Source organism: Zophobas morio, unplaced genomic scaffold (genome assembly GCF_036711695.1).
Source record: "Zophobas morio isolate AGI-343-1 ecotype UQ-CSIRO unplaced genomic scaffold, CSIRO_AGI_Zmor_V1 ptg000004l, whole genome shotgun sequence".
Classification (NCBI taxonomy): Eukaryota; Metazoa; Arthropoda; class Insecta; order Coleoptera; family Tenebrionidae; genus Zophobas; species Zophobas morio.
The window spans coordinates 4,809,905-4,833,067 of record NW_026972109.1 but is presented as its reverse complement, the minus strand read 5'-3'; the positions used below and the strand labels follow the sequence as shown (position 1 = coordinate 4,833,067).

The 23,163-nt window shown below is 34.3% G+C and overlaps 1 protein-coding gene across 1 annotated transcript in view; it reads left to right on the top strand.

Moving 5' to 3' along the window:
- Positions 1-23,163, top strand: part of Tpst (Tyrosylprotein sulfotransferase) — a 210,398-nt gene that overhangs the window by 36,646 nt on the left and 150,589 nt on the right. Inside the window, exon 2 of the mRNA XM_064068168.1 lies at positions 14,318-14,344. The gene's annotated coding sequence lies outside the window, so the exon portion shown is untranslated. The remainder of the gene's footprint in view (positions 1-14,317; positions 14,345-23,163) is intronic.

Sequence of the window (23,163 nt, the reverse complement as noted above, 5' to 3'; positions counted from 1 at the left end):
AAATTTTTCGATTCCTGTTTCGGTGCGTCCATAACTCAATTTTAATTGCATCATCAGGTCACTTTTTGCCACGTTTATGGCATCTAGCTTGATTTGCCATGTTTGGTTGACGAGTATAAATTATCATCATCGGAAACAACAGTGTTGCAGGTAATTGCCGGCTGAAATGCCGCTTTTCCAATTCCGAGAGTGACCGGTGGAGCGCTTATTTCGTGATTGATAGAATAATTGTCGTTTGATTGTTAATTGGGGATTGATTTTTTGCAGCTGTAATGATATGTTTCGTTCTGAATGACTCTGCAGCTGTCGGTTTAATTAATTACCAGCTCAGACGATTTCGGGGATACAATCGGACCACTCAGCTAAGTTTATGGATTAGTTCCAGCTTTTATTATGCGCTAGTCAGTGCGAACTTTGTGCTTTCTGACTGCCCACGTTGTACACCGAGGGTTTGTTATTCAAATGGTTCCGGGAAATGACTGGAGTTTATTGAAAGAGGCATACGAGTGACGGCATTCGTCTAAGGAAACTGGGACGTGATCGACGCCGGATTGTTTATGAATAAGTGCGGCGTACTGGCTGGGTGATGATTATAACAAAGCTTTTAAGCTACCTAGACGTGGAAGGAAACTTTGAAACATTCGAAACTTTGCTTAGACTAGGAGTTACGTCAAAGTAACTTTGCAAGGGAGAGTTATTTTTACGCTTTGGAGTTTGGATCAGACTGGTTAAGTAGTTGAAATTCTGGTTTGTTTAGTTATGGTTGTTGTTATAACATGGCGTGCACAAAGAATTCAAGAACAGGACAAACGTTCTCGGTCGTGGTTCGTCGGGTCAATTGTAAATAGTGACCTCGCGCTGATATTATCCGTCGAGATTTCTTTGAACGGGAGTTAAATGAACTTATAGCAAAATTCGCTTAAAGCAGACGGAGTCTAAAGATTTTCAAAAAATTCAAGGTTATAGATCTTGACGTGCTGATTCCAAAAATGTAGCGTGTTTAGGGTCATGGAGCAATTCGAATTTTTTTAAATTTTTAAAAATTGCGATATTTCACTGGGCGATTCTGAAAAAAACGGTTGGAGTTATTGAAGAAATGAGCCCGGAAGTGAAGTATTGTAATTGAGTCCTTGGGGGATTCTTTACTTTTACGTTTTCTCGACTTTTCATGACCCCTAGAGCACGAAGAAATAGGTTTCCGTCTGTCTGCAGTCCCAATTTTTATTACACAGATAATTTCCAAAAGTACAGGGCCGATTGTTATCAAATTTTGTATTTATATTAGGAATATAATTGGAATTGCTAAATTAAGACTGATTTTGGCAAATGACGTACATGATTTAGTGTTATTCATCTCAAAAAAAGATTAGGTATTATAACTACTAGGGCTTAAATTTTGCCATCTTTTCTTAAAAACACAATACTCAAAAACAGGTTTTTTATTTCTCGTAGAGATATAAGGATTTTGCAGTTAAGCTCCGCCTTCTTGGCGCACGACGAATAAAAAAAACATCACAATTGAGATAGGGTGGGTGGGTGGGGCTTATATTTTGCCTGGCCATATTTTCCTAACAAGAAACTTAAAACATGGTTAAATTAGTTTTTGCAAGAAAACATGGATAGGTGGTGCTTCTCCTTTGGTTTTCTTTTTTAATTAACACATTTAGTTTTCTTTGTATAATACGATTACTTAAGAATATATTTTACATGGTAATTTCTCGTAGAAAAATAACAATTTTACAATTAAGCTCCACCCCTCGGCTTACAACGAATAAAAAAAATCATCACAATTGAGATAGGGCGGGTGGGCGGGGCTTATATTTTGTCTTTCTGTTTTAATATGTCTAGATTTCTTTTCACAACATGAAACTTAAAACATGTTTAAAATGGAATATTTGTATAATGGAGGACCCGGGGTGGGCTAGTTAGCATCATGCTTGCCCGCTACACCTTGGGTCGTGGGTTCGATTCCCGCCATGGCTCTGGGTGTAACGTGTATGTCCCGTTCCCCTGTAATTGGGCCTCGGTGCCTGTTGGGGGACGTAATAGAATAAAATAAAAAAAAAATAAAAAAAAAAAATAAAAAAAATAAAGAAATATTAATTTTGCTATTAGGCTCCGCCCCATAATTGCAAAACCCATATTTCCTTGCAAAAATAAACTATTTAAACCATCTTCTATGTTTCTTGTTGTGAAACGGTGGTTATGTACATTAAGGAATATAAGCAAAATATAAGCCCCGCCTAACCACCCTGTCTCAATTCTGATGATTTTTTTATTCTTCGTAAACCGAGGGGCGGAGCTTAATTGTAAAATCCTTATTTTTCTACGAGAAATAAAAAACATGTTTTTGAGTGTCATGTTGTTGAAAGAATACCATGTATATTAAGAAAAAAACAAGCCAAGAATTAAGCCCCACCCATATCCGTCCCAAGCACAATTGTGATTTTTTTATTTTCCAATTTCTAGATTTTCAATTTTTCAGTTCCTAGATTTTGATCTTTTTACACAATTCTTTGTTTTTTCAATTTTTACTTTGAAAATTTTTAATTTTATAATTCTTAGAGGTAACCTTGCTTTTTCGACTTGTCAGTTTATCGATTTTCACAAGTTTTCGACTTTTCTGTTTTTCGTTTTTTAATTTTCTAATTTTTTTTGTTTTTGCAATATTTCGAATTACCATTATTTTCTTTTCAATTTTTGATATTTCAAATTTTCGATTTTTCAAGTTTACAACAGTTTTTTGATTTTCTAATTTTTGGAGTTTCTAGTTTTTCGTTTTTTCAGCTTTTTCATTTATATTCAATTTTTCGATTCTTGATACCACAATTTCTTGATTTTTCAATTCTCCATTTATTCAATTTATTTTATTGATTTGAAATTTTTCAATTTTTCGATTTTCCAATGTTTAGAGTTTAGATTCTTCACTTTTTTGATTTGCAACTTCTCGATTTTACTACTTTTCGTTGTCCACATTTTGAATTTTGATAATTTCGATTTTTTATTTATTCAATTTTCTGATTTGAATTTTTCAATTTTCCAGTGTTTCAATTTTACAATTTTTCGTTTTGATCAATTTTTGATATTTTAGTTTTTAACTTTTGAATTTTCTGATTTTACGGTTTTTTCGTAGTATACATAGGCCATATTTTCCTAACAAGAAACTTAAAACATGGTTAAATTAGTTTTTGCAAGAAAACATGGATTTTGCAATTATGGGGCGGAGCCTAATTGCAAAATCGATATTTCCTTATACAAATGTTCCATTTTAAACATGTTTTAAGTTGCATATTGTAAAAAGAAGTCTACTCATCTTCAAACATAAAGGCAAAATATAAGCCCGCCCACCCGCCCTCTCTCAATTGTGATGATTTTTTTTATTCGCCGTGAACCTAGGGGGCGAAGCTTAACTGCAAAATACTTATTTCTTTACAAGAAATAAAAAACATGTTTTTGAGTATCGTGTTGTTCGAAGAGTATTATGTATATTAAGAAAAAATGGCAAAATATAAACCCCGCCCACCCACCCTGTCTCAATTGTGATGATTTTTTTTATTCTTAGAAATTGAAAACACATTTAAAATGGTAAATTTTTGTAAGAAAATGTGGATTTTTCAAATAGGCTCCGCCCCTAGGTCTCCAACGAATGAAAACATATCTAGTATTCTTTGAATAATACAATACTCAAAAACATATCTTGCATGGTAATTTCTTCTAGAGAAATAATAAGGATTTTGCAATTGAATTCTACTCCTTTGGGTCTGGATGATTTTTTCTTAATATACCTAAGTCGTCTTTTCAGGACAAGAAACTTAAAACATGTTTAAAATGGTAAATTCTTGATGACAAATACGGATCTGGCTATTAAGCCCCGCCCCTCGATCTGATAACGAATGAAAAATTCATTATAATTGAGAATTGAGATCGGGACGTGGTAGGGCCTAATCTTTGGCTTTATTTCTTTCTTAATAATACATAATATCTTTTGAACAACACGATACTCAAAAACAAGTTTTTAATTTCTTGTATAGAAATAAGAATTTTGCAGTTAAGCTCCGTCCCCTTGGCTCACGACGAGTAGAAAAAAAATCATCACCATTCAGATAGGGTGGGTGGGCGGGGTTATATTTTGCTTTTTGTTCTAAATATGTGTAGACTTATTTCGACAACAAAGCTATCAACGGCAACTTGGCAACGGAGTTTATAAATGACAATTTTCAGCTCTAAAAGCAACGTCAGCGGTAACAGCAACTGCAACGGGAACTTCAACGTCAACACCAAGTTTATAAATCCCACTTAAGGGTAGTTATTAGAAAGAAAAGGAAGCAGATGGATGGGGCTATTCATTGTTTATAAAAGACTGCAGGAAAAAGTTAAAGTTAGCCCCGCCCACCTACCCGTTCTCTCATTTTTTCTTCTGAAATAAGAAATAAATCTTAAAGTAAATAGTGTAACAAAAAGTTACTGTTTTTTCTTTTTTAACAGCCTTATTCCCATTCTGCAGAACATATAATTAATCCCGCCCGCCCACCCACCTCTCCATTTCAGTGATACATTTCATCTGCTCTGAATGACAGTGGATTCCATACTGAAGAGAGATAAAATCGTGTTTAGAATAAGAAGAGCGCGTGTGAGTTAGTACTTGAACAGATAAGATTGGTGTTGGCAGATGACATGCCTTCCAAGAAAAGAGAGGGAGGGTGGGCGGCTCTAGTATTTGCCAAGATAAGACTAAACAATATTAAAAGTAGTTACTAGAATGAAGGAAAGACAGAGACTCTGCAGGAAAAAGTTAAACTAATTCATTCCATTCATATTTTTTGGATTTGTTTATAGAGGGTGACTTAAAGAAATTAATGAATGCTTGAATTTATTTTAATGATTTAATCAGGAACTGTAAAACCGAATGCATTGAACGCTTGGAGATGTTTTAAAGTTATTATAAGTATGGTAAATTTTTGCTCATAATGTTGAGTATACAGTGTGTCTCAAATTTTTAAACTGAGTCAGTTTTCCAAGGACGGATTTTTTTTACCACAGTGCCGTTTTGTTGTAAATCTGTGACGTCTACCGCGCCACCGATTGAGCCATTTTATTTTTAATGGCGCGGCATTTCATGGAAGTAGATATGAAAAGTGCAAAACACACAAACCCCGAGCAAATGAGGAAGCGGGATAGTTGTTTATTTTAGAAATGGAAATCTTGTTCTTGGGTTTATAACGACGCGCATCTCCGAAAACCTCATAAACAATAAACAACAAAGAAACAAAACTATTGTAAACGGAAAATTGAAAAGCAAACTCCGTCACTAATTGCCTATCAGCATGCAAACTCATCCAAATTGATTGTCGTGCGTTCCATTTTGTAAAACAGTCTTTCACATAATTAGAAATTTAAACATCCTTCGTGAGTATTTTCGTATATCCGTCCCAAACCAAAACGATTAAATTCTCCCCAGCTAGCCGTTCGTTCTCACAACGACTTTTAAAACACATCTCGCCGCCTTGGCTCTTCACCAACGAAATACTTCGTCGTTAGTGTTAAATAATGATAAATGAAAAGAGCAGTCTAGAGTCTACAGCACGTCCTAAAGCCGCTGCTACATCCAGAAAGCACACAAGACCGAAGCTCCTTGAAAACTAGTGTTATTTATAATTCGATGTCAACTTCAGCAAATACTGAAGACACGACAGGAACCCCCGCCAATTACCGTTAATATACACAGTACACACGTGTCAAATCCTTTCGGTTCGCCGGATTGATTTTCATACACGATTGGATCGACAACGTGACCCGTAAAAAAAGGGTCTGATATAGGTAAACTCCGGAACAGGAAAATACATTTTTCGTGCTGGCCAAGATTAAACGTCACCTGATCGAGATCCGCCTCGTCTATTCCCAACAGGGACACGTCGCCATCCCTTTTTTTCACAATACATATGTTCGTTTTTCTGGCCGTACGTCGTTCAGATTAGATGGACGGATCTCGGATATAATGCTGATTTCCGCAAAGCTCGATCTCAGGGGACCCCCCCGTTGTGCTGTTGATGGGTCGGGACGTCCCCGAGAAGCCGTCAGGAATCCGAAAGACCGCCGCGGATGTTCCCGGATTAATCATCGGTGTAGTTCGCACGCGTCCCGAGGGAGCAAAGAGGGACTCGTGATGTTTAGAATTACTTCCAGTAATGATAAAAGTGCACTTGTTTATCGGACGTCAAATGAATAAATTCGACGCTTGCGTCGAAATGAGGATCGAGACAATCTCATTCTATGGTCCGTTTGTTCGGGCTGGATTATGGTCGACTGGTAATTGTCAAGATTGCGTGAGAATGCAAATTGTGAAGGTACCAGTGGGTCCCGTTTCGCTCGGCGCAGTAGCCTTGATGATTTAATATGTCACAGGGTGACGGGGTGGAAAAATTTCACGCTAAATTAGTCTCGGGGCCTTAAACGCCGCTTCCAATATGACGAGATGAAGTTGTACGACAGCGCTTCAAACAAGGATAAATAACGGTGTGCTCCTTGTGTGGAAGGAAGCGCTTTAAATACCTCGTGAGTTAATTTAAGTTCTTCTAATAATACGTGCGCAGAGGAGCAGACAAAATATTTACGATTACAGAAATATGTTTAATATTAGAGAGCTAAAGGCGAACATATTGCGAGGGAACGAGCGAGTGCTGGATCAAATGAGTACACGGAACTGTATTTAAAAAAAAAATAAATAAATTTTGACTTGGTAGATGGAGTTTTACTGCGTGAGGATTTGCAAAGTGGATTTTAATTTGCTGCATCACATCACGGTTTTTCATTGATCAAATAAACTCAGACGATTTTCTAAACATTATTTCAAGATTGAGAGAAAGATTTCAAAAAAAAGGAGACCATCATTTTTATCTCTCTTCTAGAGTAGAATATAGCTGCGGATTGTAAAAGCACGAAGTGCCAAAGTGACATAGAAAGAACAGAGGGGGACTGATTGATACTGAAAAATAATGGCGAATTTTAATGCAAGAATAGAACACAAGAGCAAATTCTATGTAGTGATCTTGCTCTTTCAATTTACTAGAGTACGAAAAAATAAATTGTTGTCAAATTTTGTATTTATATTAGGAATATTATGTAGATGGTAAAAACGCCAACCAAAATTTGTCTACATATACATAGTCCTATACATGTAGTTTATGACTCCGTGCTGAGTTTTTACTCGAAACGTCCAGATTTTTGGAAAAAAAAATCAAAGTTATAATGCAATTTAATTTTGAATTTGCAAAAACGAATGCTTCGAAATCTTGCAGATGTTTTAAAGTTATCATAAGTATGGTAACTTTTTAATCAAAATGTTTCTGTTTATGAATCCCAAAAAATTGATTACGTCGTCTCAAATTTTTTTTTTACCTGCCAAGCTATAAATGATTTTGGCAAATGACATACCGTGTAAGAAAAGAGAGGGTGGGTGGGCGGGGCTAGTACCTGCTAAGATAAAACTGATTAGTTAGCGGGGTTAGTACCTGTTAAAATAAAATCGATTTTGGCAAATGACATACACTCTAGGAAAAGAGAATGTTTTTTTCCAAAAACAGAACACCAAAGTCCCCCAAAATTGTTTTAAATAATTTACAAAAAAAAAAAAAATCTCCGGGGGCTCCCAAAATAACACACCATGGGAACCCAAGAGTGTTCCGAATTAAAAAAAAAACACTGCGGTATTCAAGACTTTTTTCAGATTCATAAAAAATAAAACACTAAAAACTCAAAAGATTGTTTCAAGTTCATCCAGCAACAAAACATCAGATTTTTTTAAATTTATCCGAAGGTAAAAAAACACCAGGTGCCAGTTTGTACAAGGCGAATTAAATATTTAATCCTGAGTTAATCTAACAAAGGATTAAAATGTGGAATATGAGTTCGGGGCCAATACTTGCCAAGATAAGACTGTTTTTATTCTGACCTGATCTGTTTTGGAGTTAATTTTGGTACCCCGTTTTTTTTTTTTTTTTTGAAAATTTAAAACAATCTTGAGGTCCTAGGTATTCCTGTTTGGAAAGAATTCGAAAGTGCTTTGGAGCCTCTAGTGTTTTTTCTTATAATAATTTAATTAAATTTCTTAGAGGACACGTCATTTGCCAAAATTGGTCTTATTTTAGCAGGTAACTTTTTAATCAAAATATATCTGTTTATCAACCCCAAAAAATTGATTGCGTCATCTCAAAATTTTGCCGAATAAATCCTTTCAAAAATGTGCAAAATATGATGAGTTTATACTTGTAATTTATCATTGCATTCATATTTTTTAGATTTGGTTATACAGGGTGACTAAACAATTTTTATGATCAATCTATTATTGATCAAATTAAGAACGAGCCACGCTATTTTCTCGAAAACGTGAAAATACGCTGGTCTTTATAACAATAAAATAATGATAAGGTAAGAATTATAATAATAACATTGAGAGTATTTTGTTCAAAACGTCTACGTGACATTCTTCCGATGTATAAACATCAACATTTTTAACACTACGCATATTGCTCAGATACACTATTCCCGTTGATAATGTGCTGTAAATACATTTTACAATGTCCGTACTTGTGCAGAGACGGTTTATATGGATTTGCTTGTTATACTGGACCATCAGGCCCCTGAAGTTAAGGGGACTTTTCTCGCCTAAATGTAACGAAAAGTAAAATGTATTCGTTTTTAATTAGCTTATTACACGCGTAGCATGCTTCTTTATATTTACTTTTCAACTTACAGGGGTTCTCATAAAAAATATAAAATCCGCAAAATCAAATTTTATAATTTTTAGAAAATGCTGAATATTTTTTGAACAAAATAATATCAAAAAATATTGGAACCCGTTGACGTTTTTTCTTTTTTTAAAGAATTTTTGGAACCCGCAAAGAAAAAAAATTGACGTGAAAGAAAATTTATAGTATCAAAATTAATTTCATTGAGCTAATAAGTAGTTGCCACTGCTATTTCTGCCACAAATTTTGTTATTATGAGAGTTACACTGCATAAATTAATAAGTTCCGTAACTTCTTTTAAACATGTTTTAAGTTTCTTGTTGTGAAAAGAAGATTACATACATTAAGAAAAAAGGCAAAGTATAAGCCCCATCCACCCACCCTGTCTCATTTGTGATATTTTTTTTAATTCGTCGTGAGCCAAGAGGGCGGAGCTTAATTGCAAGATCTTTGTTTGTCTACAAAAAAATACCATGTGAAACGTCTTTTTTTATTGTTGACATAGTAGGCTAGAGAAAGTTACACAGTTCCCTTTTTCTCAAAACGATCTGTTTTGAACAACATGATAATACTTAAAACATGTTGCCTTTTTTCTAGATATATGTAATCATCTGTTCACGCCAAGATGTTTAAAACTTTAAAGGTAAATGTTTGTTTTGGGAAACATCGATTTTACAATTAAGCTCCGCCCCTCCGTCTGACAACGAATGAAAAATTCGTCGCATTTGAGACTGGGGTGTGTGGGCGGGTTTAATTTTTTGTTTGTTTTTTCTTGACACATAATTTTCTTTCAACGACATTATGTTTCACATGACAGTTTCTTTTACAGAAATAAGATTTTACAATTAAGCTCCGTCTTTAGAATCACGACCAATAAAAACGTTTGTAACAATTGAGAAAGGGGCTGGTGTACATAGCTTTCTTTTCACAACAATAATTTAAAAACATGTTTAAAAGGGTAAATTTATAGAGAAGTGGGGCGGATAAAATTTACCATTTTAAACATGTTTTCAGTTTTTTGTTGCGAAGGTAAGACTAAGTAAATTAAGAAAAAAAAAGTAAAATATATTGTACTTTAGGAGCGAGGGAAGTTCTGTCGAAACAACTTTTGACCGATTTTTTAAAAATGTGGAACCTTCTCGGGGGTCCTAAATGTCTTTTTTAAAAAAGGAAATCCATCTCGGAGGCGCCAAATGTTTTTTTTTTTAATGTGAAACCTCGAGGTTCCAGGTAGTTTTAAGAATGTAAAACCTTCTCGGGTGCCCCAACTGCCTTTTTTAAAAATGTAAAACCTTCTCAAGGGCCTCAAACGTATTTTTTTAAGAATGTGAAAACTGGGGGTCCCAATTTTTTTTTTAATTGAAACCTTCTCGGGGGCCCCAAATGTTTTTTTCTTTTTAGAATGTGAAACCTTCTCGGGGTTCCAGCTGTCTGTTTTAAAAATGTAAAACTTTCTCGGGTGCCCCAAATGTTTTTTTTTAACGTGAAATCTTCTCGGGGGTCTCAACTCTCATTTTTAAAAATGTAAAACCTTCTCGGGGGCGCCAAATGTGTTTTTTTATATGAAACCTTCTCGAGGGTCCTGACTGTCCTTTTAAAAATGTAAAACCTTCTCTGGGGCTCTAAATGTATTTTTTTAATGTGAAATCTTGCGGGAGGTCCCAACTGACGTTTTTAAAAATATAAAACCTTCTCGGGGGCCCTAAGTGTATTTTTTTTAGAATGTGAAAGCTTTTCGGAGGTCTCAACTGTTTGTTTTAAAAATGTGAAAACTTCTCGGGGGTGCCAAATGTCTTTTTTTTTTAATATGAAACCTCGGGGAACCCAACTGTCTTTTTTAAAAATGTAAAACATTCTCATGGGCCTCAAATGTATTTTTTTTTAATGTAAAACCTTCTCGCCGGCGCCAAATGTTTTTTTTTATAATGTAAAACCTCGGGGTTCCAGCTGTCTGTTTTAAACATGTAAAACCTTCTCGGGTGCCCCAAATTTTTTTCTAATGTGAAATCTTCTCGGGGGTCTCAACTGTCATTTTTAAAAATGTAAAACCTTCTCTGGGGCGCCAAATGTCTTTTTTTATGTGAAACCTTCTCGGGGAACCCAACTGTCTTTTTAAAATTGTAAAACCTTTCTCGGAGGTCCTCACTGTCCTTTTAAAAATGTAAAACGTTCTCTCGGGCTCCAAATGTGTTTTTTTTAATGTGAAATCTTCCCGGAGGTCTCAACTGACGTTTTTAAAAATATAAAACCTTCTTTGGGGCCCCAAGTGTATTTTTTTTAGAATGTGAAACCTTCTCGGGGGTTCCAATTTTTTTAATTGTAAAACCTTCTCAGGGGCGCCAAATGTTCTTTTTTTAGAATGTAAAACCTTCTCGGGGTTCCAGCTGTCATTTTTAAAAATGTAAAAATTTCTCGGGGATGCCAAATGTTTTTTTAAGAATGTGAAACCTTCTCGGGGAACCCAACTGTCTTTTTTAAAAATGTAAGACATTCTCATGGGCCTCAAATGTATTTTTTTAAGAATGTGAAACCTTCTCGGGGTCCCAATTTTTTTTTTATGTAAAACGTCGGCGGCGCTAAATGTTTTTTTTTTTTAGAATGTAAAACCTTCTCGGGGTTCCAGCTGTCATTTTTAAAAATGTAAAAACTTCTCGGGGATGCCAAATGTTTTTTTTTTAATGTGAAACCTTCTCGGGGAACCCAACTGTCTTTTTTAAAAATGTAAGACATTCTCATGGGCCTCAAATGTATTTTTTTAAGAATGTGAAACCTTCTCGGGGTCCCAATTTTTTTTTTATGTAAAACGTCGGCGGCGCTAAATGTTTTTTTTTTTAGAATGTAAAACCTTCTCGGGGTTCCAGCTGTCATTTTTAAAAATGTAAAAACTTCTCGGGGATGCCAAATGTTTTTTTTTTAATGTGAAACCTTCTCGGGGAACCCAACTGTCTTTTTTAAAAATGTAAGACATTCTCATGGGCCTCAAATGTATTTTTTTAAGAATGTGAAACCTTCTCGGGGTCCCAATTTTTTTTTTATGTAAAACGTCGGCGGCGCTAAATGTTTTTTTTTTTTAGAATGTAAAACCTTCTCGGGGTTCCAGCTGTCTGTTTTAAAAATGTAAAATCTTCTCGGGTGCCCCAAATTTTTTTCTAATGTGAAATCTTCTCGGGGGTCTCAACTGTCATTTTTAAAAATGTAATACCTTCTCTGGGGCGCCAAATGCCTTTTTTTATGTGAAACTTTCTCGGGGAACCCAACTGTCTTTTTTAAAAAGGTAAAACCTTCTCAGGGGCCTCAAGCGTATTTTTTTTAAGAATGTGAAACCTTCCCGGGGGTACCAATTTTTTTTTTAATGTAAAAGCTTCTCGGCGGCTCCAAATGTTTTTTTTAGAATGTAAAACCTTCTCGGGGTTCCAGCTGTCTCTTTTAAAAATGTAAAACTTTCTCTGGGGCGCCAAATGTCTTTTTTCATGTGAAACCTTCTCGGGGAACCCAACTGTCTTTTAAAAATGTAAGACATTCTCATGGGCCTCAAATGTATTTTTTTAAAGAATGTGAAACCTTCTCGGGGTCCCATTTTTTTTTTATGTAAAACGTCGGCGGCGCTAAATGTTTTTTTTTTTAGAATGTAAAACCCATTCTCATGGGCCCCAAATGCCTCTTTTAAGAATGTGAAAGCTTCTCACTGTCCCAACTCTCCTTTTTTAAAGAAGACGAAACCTCGGGGGCCCCAAGTGTCTTTTTTTAAGAATATTAAATCTTCTCGGGGCTCCCAACTGTCTTTTTTTAAGAAGATGAAACCTTTTTTTTCCATTACACTATGACTAGTACCTTCTATATTGTTTTTACTCCATAGAGGTTATCACGAAAAAGTAGAATTCCACAAAATCAAATTTTACAATTTTTCGATTTTGCAGTTTTTCATTTTTCGATTTTTTAATTTTAATTTTTTTCATTTCCTCAATTTTTCAAGTTCTTGATTTTCGTTTTTCATATTCTCAATTTTTTTATTTTCATTTTCTCCATTTTATATCACAATTTGTCCGTTTTGCAATGCCTTTATTTTTTCAATATTTCTTTCGATTTTATAATTTTGAAATTGAAAAGTCAAAAAATTGAATAATCAAAAATTAAAAACTGGTGAAATTCTTTCTTTAGAGTCCATAAGAATGATTGATGAAAACGGAATGAGGGTGGGTGGGTGGAAGGGAGGCTTTTTTACTTTCTTTTAAATCTTAGATTCTACTGCTTGTTAAAATAGAATTCAATTCACATTTTACAGTAAATAAAATAAATCAGTGAAATGGTCTAGACAAGAGGTGAGCGGAGCTGAGTTTAGGTTTTTCTAAAGAGTTTTATAAGCAAGCAAGTCAATTCCAGTGACTACTCTTAATATTATTCAATCTTATCTTGGCAAGTACTCGCCCCGCCTACCCACCTGCTATTTTCTTAGAGGGTATATGATTTGCCAAAATTAGTTTTTTATCTTAGCATGTACTAGGCCCGCCCACCCACCCTCTGTCGTTTTAGAAGGTATATGATTTGCCAAAATTAGTTTTGTTTTAGCATGTACTAGGCCCGCCCACCCGCCCTCTATCTTTTTAGAGGGTATGTGATTTGCTGAAATCAGCCTTATCTTAGCAAGTATGTACTAACAAAAAAAATTGAAAAGTTGCACATCTAGAAATTGATAAATACAAAAAGTGAGAAATTAAAAATTGAAAATTCGAGAAATTGCAAAATATAAAAATTGAAAAAATCAAGTTGGAAATTTGAAAATTTTAAACTTGAAAATTCGAAAAACTGAAGAAAAAAAATGTCTGTTTCATTTTAAGAATGTGAAACCTCCTCGAGGGTCCCAAGAGTCTTTTTTTAAGAATATTAAATCTTCTCAGGGCTCCCAACTACCTTTTTTTTAAGAAAGTGTAATCTTTTTTTCTAACTATTACACTGTGACTAGTAGCTTCTATATTGCTTTTACTTCCTAGAGATTATCACGAAAAAGTAAAATTCCACAAAATCAAATTTTATCATTTTCCCATGAATTCGCTACATTTATCGTCATATTTTCTAGTTTGAAATAAATGTTTTTTTTTTTCATGTAAATGTAGCTATTTTTAACATAAAACTCTCTGAATTAATATTTACATTATGTGCAATTTTTGCAGAAATAAGTCTAGAGTGAATGATAAGCTCTGTTAACGTTATGTATGTAAAAATGTAAATATTTGAATAAATATTCAAGATAAAATAAGTGACATGTTTTGGTACGTACTGGTATCAAAAAAAAAGGACCGCAACTACTAGATTTTATTTAGTATAAAATGATATGCGAAATATTAATAAATACGAAAACACAACTGCCAAAATATTGTAATACTCCTGTATTTGTGCTTCATGAATCCGCCTTGATTTTTACCACGATTATTTTACAAAAACGACTCTTTTCTTGATTGATTTTGGAGGTCTTTTTCTAGAGTTCGCCTCACTAAGTAAACATTCTCTGTTATAATCTTTTTTACTCAGCTAAGACATTTATTATTGTTATTAATCTCATTATTATTTTGTTCCAGGTGCAGACAAAGTCTTCGCAGGCTCAGGTAAGTCACCCTTCAGATTATTTAAACAAAAATGAACTTCAAACTGTACTAAAGTTCGTAGATCGGTATGAGGCGTGTGTCGAGGAGGGTGATTTTGCTTAAATAAATCATTACGAAACCACCAACACCGCAGTTTACCTTGAGAGTACACCTAGCAACACGGCGTAAATTCTAATGAGGCGCTAAATTAAATTTTGCAGAACGTAACCTTATATTCGCGTTATGTACGCAACAAGATTTTTTCCAAATACGTGATACAAATATATAGTTTTAGAAACGATTTTTCGGTCCACGATTTTTCGGTCCACCTTTTTTCGTAACAAAACTCCATTATAGTACCATTAAAAACGTAAAATGATTGTCCTCCATTTGCTGTCATTGCATTGCGGCAATTACTAGCTGCACTATAATTTTTTACGAAGCCATAACTTCTATGACAGTCGTTTCCGCCCACACGGATGAATAAAAAATGACGATCCACCTTCGCCCCTTTTGCGTAAAGTTTACTGCACGCTCGAAATTATCACGTTATTACCGCTGTGGAGAAATTCAACCGACAATTAACTCCGCCGTTTCCTATTATCGTCTTAAAAACAACTTTATAGCCACTCTAATCATCGCTTTAGCTTAGTCGCAAGGATCAAAGCGGGTTTGAGTGTGACCACTGGACCCGATTAAACTGTCCAAAGGAAATAATGATGAAAGACAACCCTTACAAACGTACCACAATACTGCTATCGGCTTCATTCCGGAAATTACCAGCAGCAGGTGGCTAATATCGGTACAATTACACGTGTGCTGGTTGATAACAGAATGCATGATGGTGGCCATAAGTCTGAAACTAATCACGGCCTATCTGGAACAATGACAATAGTTCGGTCCTTCCGAACCGTCATTTATTCACTAAACCTGGGATCGCTGTCGATTATCATCAATAAGAGATGCTTAGGCACAAATCGATTTAACCCTCGTTAATCTTGAATTAGGCATGCGGGGCTGTGTGATCTTCGGGTATCAATATTTCGTCTTTATCGTACCTTGGAAGCCATAGAATTGGCCTTCGTCGGTGGAACGATAAGCGGGGTGTGAAAACCGCATAGTGTGGATTATTTAAAACAATATAAACGACTAGTTGTTGCTAATTTATGTATTTTATTCTGTCAGCCACACCCAACGGAAATTACTTTTTATTTCAACTGCGTGAGTTATGATGGCTACCGAAGATAACGCGTTTTGTTATTTATAATCACAGCAGTCGGTGTAGCGCCGACTAACCAGAAACGAGTTCTTTATAAACGTTAAACGTCGATTTGTCTACACGAAATATTAATAAAAGTTCAAAAATAATAACTCAAGTGTCACTAAATGGTTTTAATTAATTTTTTAAATCGCACCAATTGTGCGTAACATGAAAATGCTGTGTTTACAGACCATAAACCGCGACACAGATGTTTTTAATACTTTGTTGTGATAAAGTGAAGCAAGCGCTGTTTGTGTGTTATTAATTTTAGCAAATTAAAAAGTCATAAAATTGTAAATTAAAAATTGAATATGAAAAGTATTTGGGCGTGTTATTGTAATTTATTTATTGCCTCGTTTGACTGGTGATAACGTATTTGATTAATTTCGGTTTTTTTTCGTCGAACAGTAGACCGTAAATATCAACCTACGGCATTTTCATTTACTAAGGTTTCTCGGTACGTGGCCACCTTTAACAGACGTACATAAAGAGGAATTCGAAAACTTTTTAATGAATAGACTTTTTTCAGGTCTCTTAATTTTTAACGTTGTTTAAGGAGGCAATTTTCCCCTAAAAAGTTAATTGCAAAGCCGTTTGCAGTACATTCTTCGCTTTGGAATAAAGAGTCGTATATTTCTTTTATCGCATTTATGCCGTCGTTGTCAGCTTTAATGGTCGTCGCACGTTGAAAGAGTGAGTACATTGGCGGAGTTGTGCGTAAGTGCGCAGTAAATTGCACTACCGCAAGTAGTGTCGGGAAAGCTTGAGGCCTGAGGGCTTTATTTGAATGGGTCATTGCCTTCACCAATTCCTGCAACAGACGGACGAAACTAGCCCGTTCTTGTCGGACGCTAATAGCTGCCAAAACAAACCTGCAGATCTCGTTTTTGTACAGCTGAATTTAGTAGCTGCATTTGGTGGATTTATTACGATATTAGGAACGATGATGGATGGGTTGGGGGAACTGGAAGTAGAGCTTCGTGCGATGCGATGATTTTGTTGGAAATGGACGTGTTTGGGGTATTTTTGAGTTTCTGTATATTTTAGTTTTTGGTTGTGAAATTTCAATAATCGTTTTAGAGTGTGTATTAGGTTTTTACGAAATTTGTGCGTTTATTCCTTCAAAAAAATGATGACGTTACAAAATCTTAGAGCAACCTACGTTCGAAGCCTACTGCGATTGGTTAATTTAAAATAGTTTTTTTTTGTAATTTTTTCCGCATTACGAAGATGTTTCCTTTGGAACAAAATAAATTAAAAGTCAGGACAAGTCAAGACAAGTCAGGCCAAGTTAAGTCAGCTCAAGTCAGGTCAAGACAAGCCAGAGTATGTCAGGTCGGGTCAAGTCAGATCACGACAAGTCAGGTCAGGTTAGGTTCACCGAATAAATACCTAGGTAAATCCACTATTGCAAGATCGTTCCTGAATCCTGTAATCGCTTTTAGTCATCTTGCGCTATTTTGACGAAGCTATTTGTCTGGGGTGATTTTGTCTGTACGGTTTTGTCCCGGATTACTTTATCGGGATACTATTTAATTTTTTATAAAATAATGTATTCTCACACTTGTGGTTTATGAATGTGCCTTGAGTTTTTTTCCTCAGGATTCAAATTTTCGCAGAAAACTTCAAATTGTAAAAAACCTTTAGTAAACAACGGTGAATACGATGACTTTTGAAATAACCTTGGATACATTTTTTGAATAGGTTTTGTATTTTTACTTCCCGAGCGTAAGCAAGGGAAGTATTGTAATCGAGTCCCTCGACCGACTCTCTACTTTTACGTTTTCTCGATTTTTCATGACCCTTGGAAGACGAAAAAATAGGTCTCCCATTTCCGTCTGTCTGTCCATCTGTCCGTCTGTCCGTCTGTCCGTCTGTCCGTCTGTTCGTCTGTCCGTCTGTCTGCCGTCCCGGATTTTTATTAGACAGATAATCTCCGAAAGTACTGGTCCGATTGTTGTGAAATTTTGTAGTTATATTAGGAATATCATGTAGATGGTAAAACGCTAACCAAAATTTGTCTAATCATCCCCACCACTAATGTGATGACGTCACTTCAAAATTGTACATAGTAAATGGGTTTTAAATCGTATAAAATAATATAGTCCTAAACATGTAGTTTACGACTCCGAATTGAGTTTTTATCCGAAACGTCCAGATTTTTGGAAAAAATATCAAAATTATAAAACAACATTTTGCAATTTTATTTTGAATCTGCTAATCCGAATGTTTTGAATTGTTGCAGATGTTTTAAGGCTATAAAGAGCATCATAAATCTTTACTCAAAATATATTTGGTTATCCCCTCCAAAAACTTGATGACGTCAGCTCAAAAGTTTGCCAAATAAATCCTATGTAAAATGTACAAAATATGATGAGTCTGTGCTTGTGATATATCACTCCATTCATATTTTTAGGATTTGCATTTATAGGGTGACTCAAAAAAATTAATGAATGCGTAAATTTATTTTACTGATTTACTCAGGAACTACAAAACCGAATGCTTTGAAATCTTGAAGGTGTTTTAAAGTTATCATAAGCATGGTAAGTTTTTGATCCAAATGTATTTGCTCATCCCCCCTAAAAAATTTATGACGTCACCACAAAATTTTGCTAAATAAATCCTATCTAAAACGCAAAAAGTATGATGAGTTTGTACTTGTGATTTATCATTCCATTCATAGTTTTTGGATTTGCATATACAGGTGACCCAAAAAAATTAATGAATTGGTAAATGTATTTTATTGATTTAATCAGGAACTCCAGAACCGAATGTTTTGAAATCTTGCAAATGTTTTAAGGTTATAAAGAGCATAATAAATTTTTAGTCAAAATATATTTGGTTATCTTCTACAAAAAACTGATGACGTCAGCTCAAAAGTTTGCCGAATAAATCCTATCTAGAATATACAAAATATGATGAGTCTGTACTTGTTATTTATCATTCCATTCATATTTTTTGAATTTGCATATACCGGGTGACTAAAAAAAAAAATGAAATCTACTGCGAAAAAAAAACATAATAGACATGCAGTCGTCACGTTTCCGACAGCGAGGGAAGTACTGTCTAAACTCTTTAGACCAATTTTTTTGGGCTGCAGTTTTGTTCAGGTGAACGCCTTTTTAGATAGAAATTGTACATGTGTAAAACGTTGTGGAATAATTCTGAAATTTCACGTTTTCCCATATAAATTTTCCATAAGAATGATCTAGAACCCCCACTATACAGGGTGTTTCTTTTATTTGACACAACCCCTGTAACTTTTTTATTCTTAAAGATAAACCTGTAATTCTTTGAGCAAATGTATCATTTTAAAAGATCTATGTGATGGCAACCTCACATTTACATTATTATTTCCGGTAGAACCGGAAATGACATCATCTTTATTTTTTTTTATGGAACCCTAGGGATATTTTTTCATAAATGGAAAGACTGATTTTTTCTAAAAATCACAGGCAAGTAATATTTCTAAAATCAATACTTAAAAAGTTATTAAATAAAATACACGAAAAATTCATATTAATTGATGACAATCTAGTAGCTTGAAAAATTGATACTCATGTCATATATCCACATAGATGATCTTTTAAAATGATACAAATTTGGTCAAAGAACTATATGTTTATTTTTTTAAATAAAAAAATTTCGGGGGTTGTATCAAATAAAAGAAACACGTGGTATATGTATCTACTTTTAATTTCTCATCTGCATCGACCCAAAAATCTAGGTCCATTTCATGTATCTGTTGTCCATCTACCCGAATATTATATCTCTTACAATTCGGAGATGATTAATATTTGTTTTACTTTGTGAGTGTAAGCTAAGGAAGTATTGTAATAGGGTCCATCCGACGAATGGCAACTTTCATGTTTTCTTGACGTTTCCGTCTGTCTGGCGTCTGTCATTTGTGACTTTTATTAGACAGATAATCTCCGAAATTACCGAACTGATTGTTGTCAAATTTTATACGTAGGTCAACAAAAATTTGATGATATCATACAAGTTCTGTCTCTGATATATCCGATTTTTAATTCCTGAGCGTAAGCTAAGGAAGTATACTAATGGAGTCCATCGGGCGAATAGCCACTTTAATATTTTCTCGACGTTTCATGACCCCTATAGTACAAAATAGTCTCCCCTTTCCGTTCGTCTGTCTGTTGTCTGTCTGGTGTCTGTATCCATTTTTATTACACATGTAATTTCCGAAACTGCTGGACCGACTGTTGTAAAATTGCGTTAATCATTCCCACCAGCAATTTGATGACGTAATTTCAAAGAATTCTGTTTATTTGATTTAACTGTTATGCAAAAATATAGTCCTATAAGTGTGATGCACGAATCCGATTAGAGTTTTCCCCTAACCGTCCAAATTTTTGCAAAAACATAATGCGTCGTGGTCTAGTGGTTACGAGTCAGGAATGCGGACCGGACGTCGCACGTTCGATTCCAAACTTGGCCTTTCGTTTTTTTCTCTGTTTTTTCTCTCGCATTGTGTATTATCTATGTTTATGACGTCATAACAAATTATTATCATATTCAAGGTTATAGATCTTGACGTGCTGATTCCAAAAATATAGCCTGTTTAGGGTCACAGGGCAATATTTTGGAAATATTCGGAGTGAAATCCGAATTTTTTGGAATTTTTAAAAATTGCGATATTTCAATTGGCGATTCTGGAAAACCGGTTGGAGTTAAAAATAAAATTCGAAAAATGAAATCTTATGTTTCTTTGAAAAATTTGGATTTACTTACCTTCGATCAATTTTTTGATATTAGAAATTTTTCATATCACAATTTTTCGTTTTTTCATTTTCTTTCATTTTCAGTTTTTCGATTTTTCGATTTTACAGTTTCTCATTTTTCGATTTTTGAGTTTCTCGTTTTTAATTTTTCGTTTCCTCAATTTTTCAAGTTCTTGATTTTTGTTTTTCATATTCGCGATTTCATATCACAATTTTTGTGTTTGACAATTCCTTTATTTTTTCAATTTTTCTTTCGTTTTTAAGTACTAGCCCCTCCCGCCCACCTTCTATTTTCTTATAGGTATATGATTTGCCAAAATTACTTTTGTCTTAGCATGTACTAGGCCCGCCCACCCGCCCTCTATCTTTTTAGAGGGTATGTGATCTGTTAAAATCAGTCTTATCTTAGCAAGTATTAACAAAAATAAACAAATAAAAATTGAAAAATTACAAAATCTGAAAACTGAAACATCCAAAAATTGGAAAATCGAAGAAGTGAAAAATTTAAAAATGAAAATTCGAGGAGTTTATTTCCAAAAGACTGTTAGGAAGAAACGAGAAACTGAAAAAATTAAAATTGAAAAAACAAAAAAATAAAATCGTAACACTGAAAAAATAACAGGAATGAAAAACCGAAAAATTGCAAAATATTAAAAAAACAAAAGTTGGAAAACTGAAAATTGTGAACTTGAAAATTCGAAAGATTGCAAATCGAAACACCAAATAAAATAATGAAAAATTGGAGAATTGAAAAATTCAAGCAAAAAGTCGAGGCGACGGAGGTTCTGTCGAAATAAGTTTCGACCATTTTTTTTTCTTACACTGTGATTAATTATGAGAGCGGTTTTAATTTTATCATTTTTTTCGAAAAAGTTGAAGTTGTTGAACTGTACTTCTTGGGGTGTAAATAACTTTGGACCAATTTTTTGTATTAAAAAACATCTTGTTTTTTTTTTTTTTTAATTACAAAAATGCTATGAAATATTTTCTGCAAAAATTAGGCAAGTTATCCACAAACAATCCCAAACAATTGTGATAGTCGGCCATTTCCGCTTCCTGTTCTGAGTTTATGGTTTCTTAGAAAAATGCGTTTGTGTCGATGCAAAAGTTAGTCCTTGATAGCAGAGCAGCCGTTAACAATTCATTGTTTCCTTTGACATTTCGATGTGTCTGGTTGTTTCGAGTGGCATCTTATTTAGGTTTGCATATACAGGCTGATTAAAAAAAAATCCGCTGTACTTCTAGACTCTTCGTGCTTTATTTTTATAAATGTTTTTATTTGCCTAGTACATACATTGATATTTAGATCTTTTAATTTTTATTACCTGAGCGTAAGCTAAGGAAGTATTGTAATAGGGTCCTTTTGACGAACGGCTACTTTCATGTTTTCTCGATGCTCCACGATCACTAGCCTCAGAGAATGAAAAAGTAGGTTTTGTGTTTTTGTCTGGCTACTACAGGACCGATCTTCTGAAATGTGTAATAATTTGATGCTTAGTTAAGGTTGTGCAAATATTACACTTATATATTCGTGGTTTATGTATCCGCCTTGATTTTCTCGTTGTTCTTTTGCACAGTTTCATTATGTGTATCGTAACATGTAGTATTTTAAAAGTAAAGAAACGTTCTTTGAAAAAACAGTGAAATGCCCGGATGTATTTTAAGATTTCTTCTTGATTTTTTTTTCAAATTCTCGATTTTTTGATTTTCATTTTCTCGATTTCATTTCACAATTTTTCCGTTGTACAATTCCTTTATTTCTTTAGCATTTTTTTCGATTTTATAATTTTAAAATTGAAAAATCGAAAGTTGAATAATTAAAAATTGAAAACTGGTGAGATTCTTTCTTCAGAGCCAATAAGAATGAATGATGAAAACGAAATAATTCTACCGCTTGTTAAAATAGAATTCAATTCACATTTTACAGTAAATAAAATAAGTCAGTGAAATAGAGGCAAGAGGTGATCGGAGCTGAGTTTAGATTTCTCTATTTTCTTAGAAGATATATGACTTGCCAAATCTAGTTTTGTTTTGGCATGTACGAGGCCCGCCCACCCACCCTCTATCTTCTTAGAGGGTATGTGATGTGCTAAAATCAGTCTTATCTTAGAAGTAATAAGAAAAAAAAACTAAAAATTGAAAAATTACAAATCGAAAAATTGATAAATCCAAAAAGTGAGAAATTAAAAATTGAAAACTTGAGAAATTGCAAATAGAAAAATTTCAAAATCTGAAAACTGAAACACCCAAAAACTGGAAAATCGAAAAAGTGAAAAATTAAAAATTGAAAATTGGAAATTCTATAGTAATGTACTATATTCTTCAGAGCCAATAACCATGAACGATGAAAAGGAATAGGGGTTGGTGGGAGGGGCCTCTTTTTACTTTGTTTTAAATCTTAGATTCTACCGCTTTTGAAAATAGAATCTAATTCACATTTTACACTAAATAAAATAAGTCCGTGAAATGGAGACAAAAGGGGGGCGGAGCTGAGTTTAAGTTTTTCTAAAAAGTTTTATAAGCAAGCAGTAGCCCCGCCCACCGACCCCCTCTTCATTCCAGTGACTACTCTTAACATTATTCGATCTTATCTTGGCAAGTACTAGTCCCGCCCACCCACACTCTCTTTTCTCAGAAGGTATATGATTTGCCAAAATTAGTTTTATCTTAGCATGTACTAGGCCCGCCCACCCGCCCTCTGTCTTCTTACAGGGTACATCAAGTGCTAAAATTAGTCTTATCTTGGCAAGTACTAACAAAAAAAAAATAAAAATTGAAAAACTCCAAATCGAAAAATTGATAAATCCAAAAAGTGAGAAATTAAAAATTGAAAACTC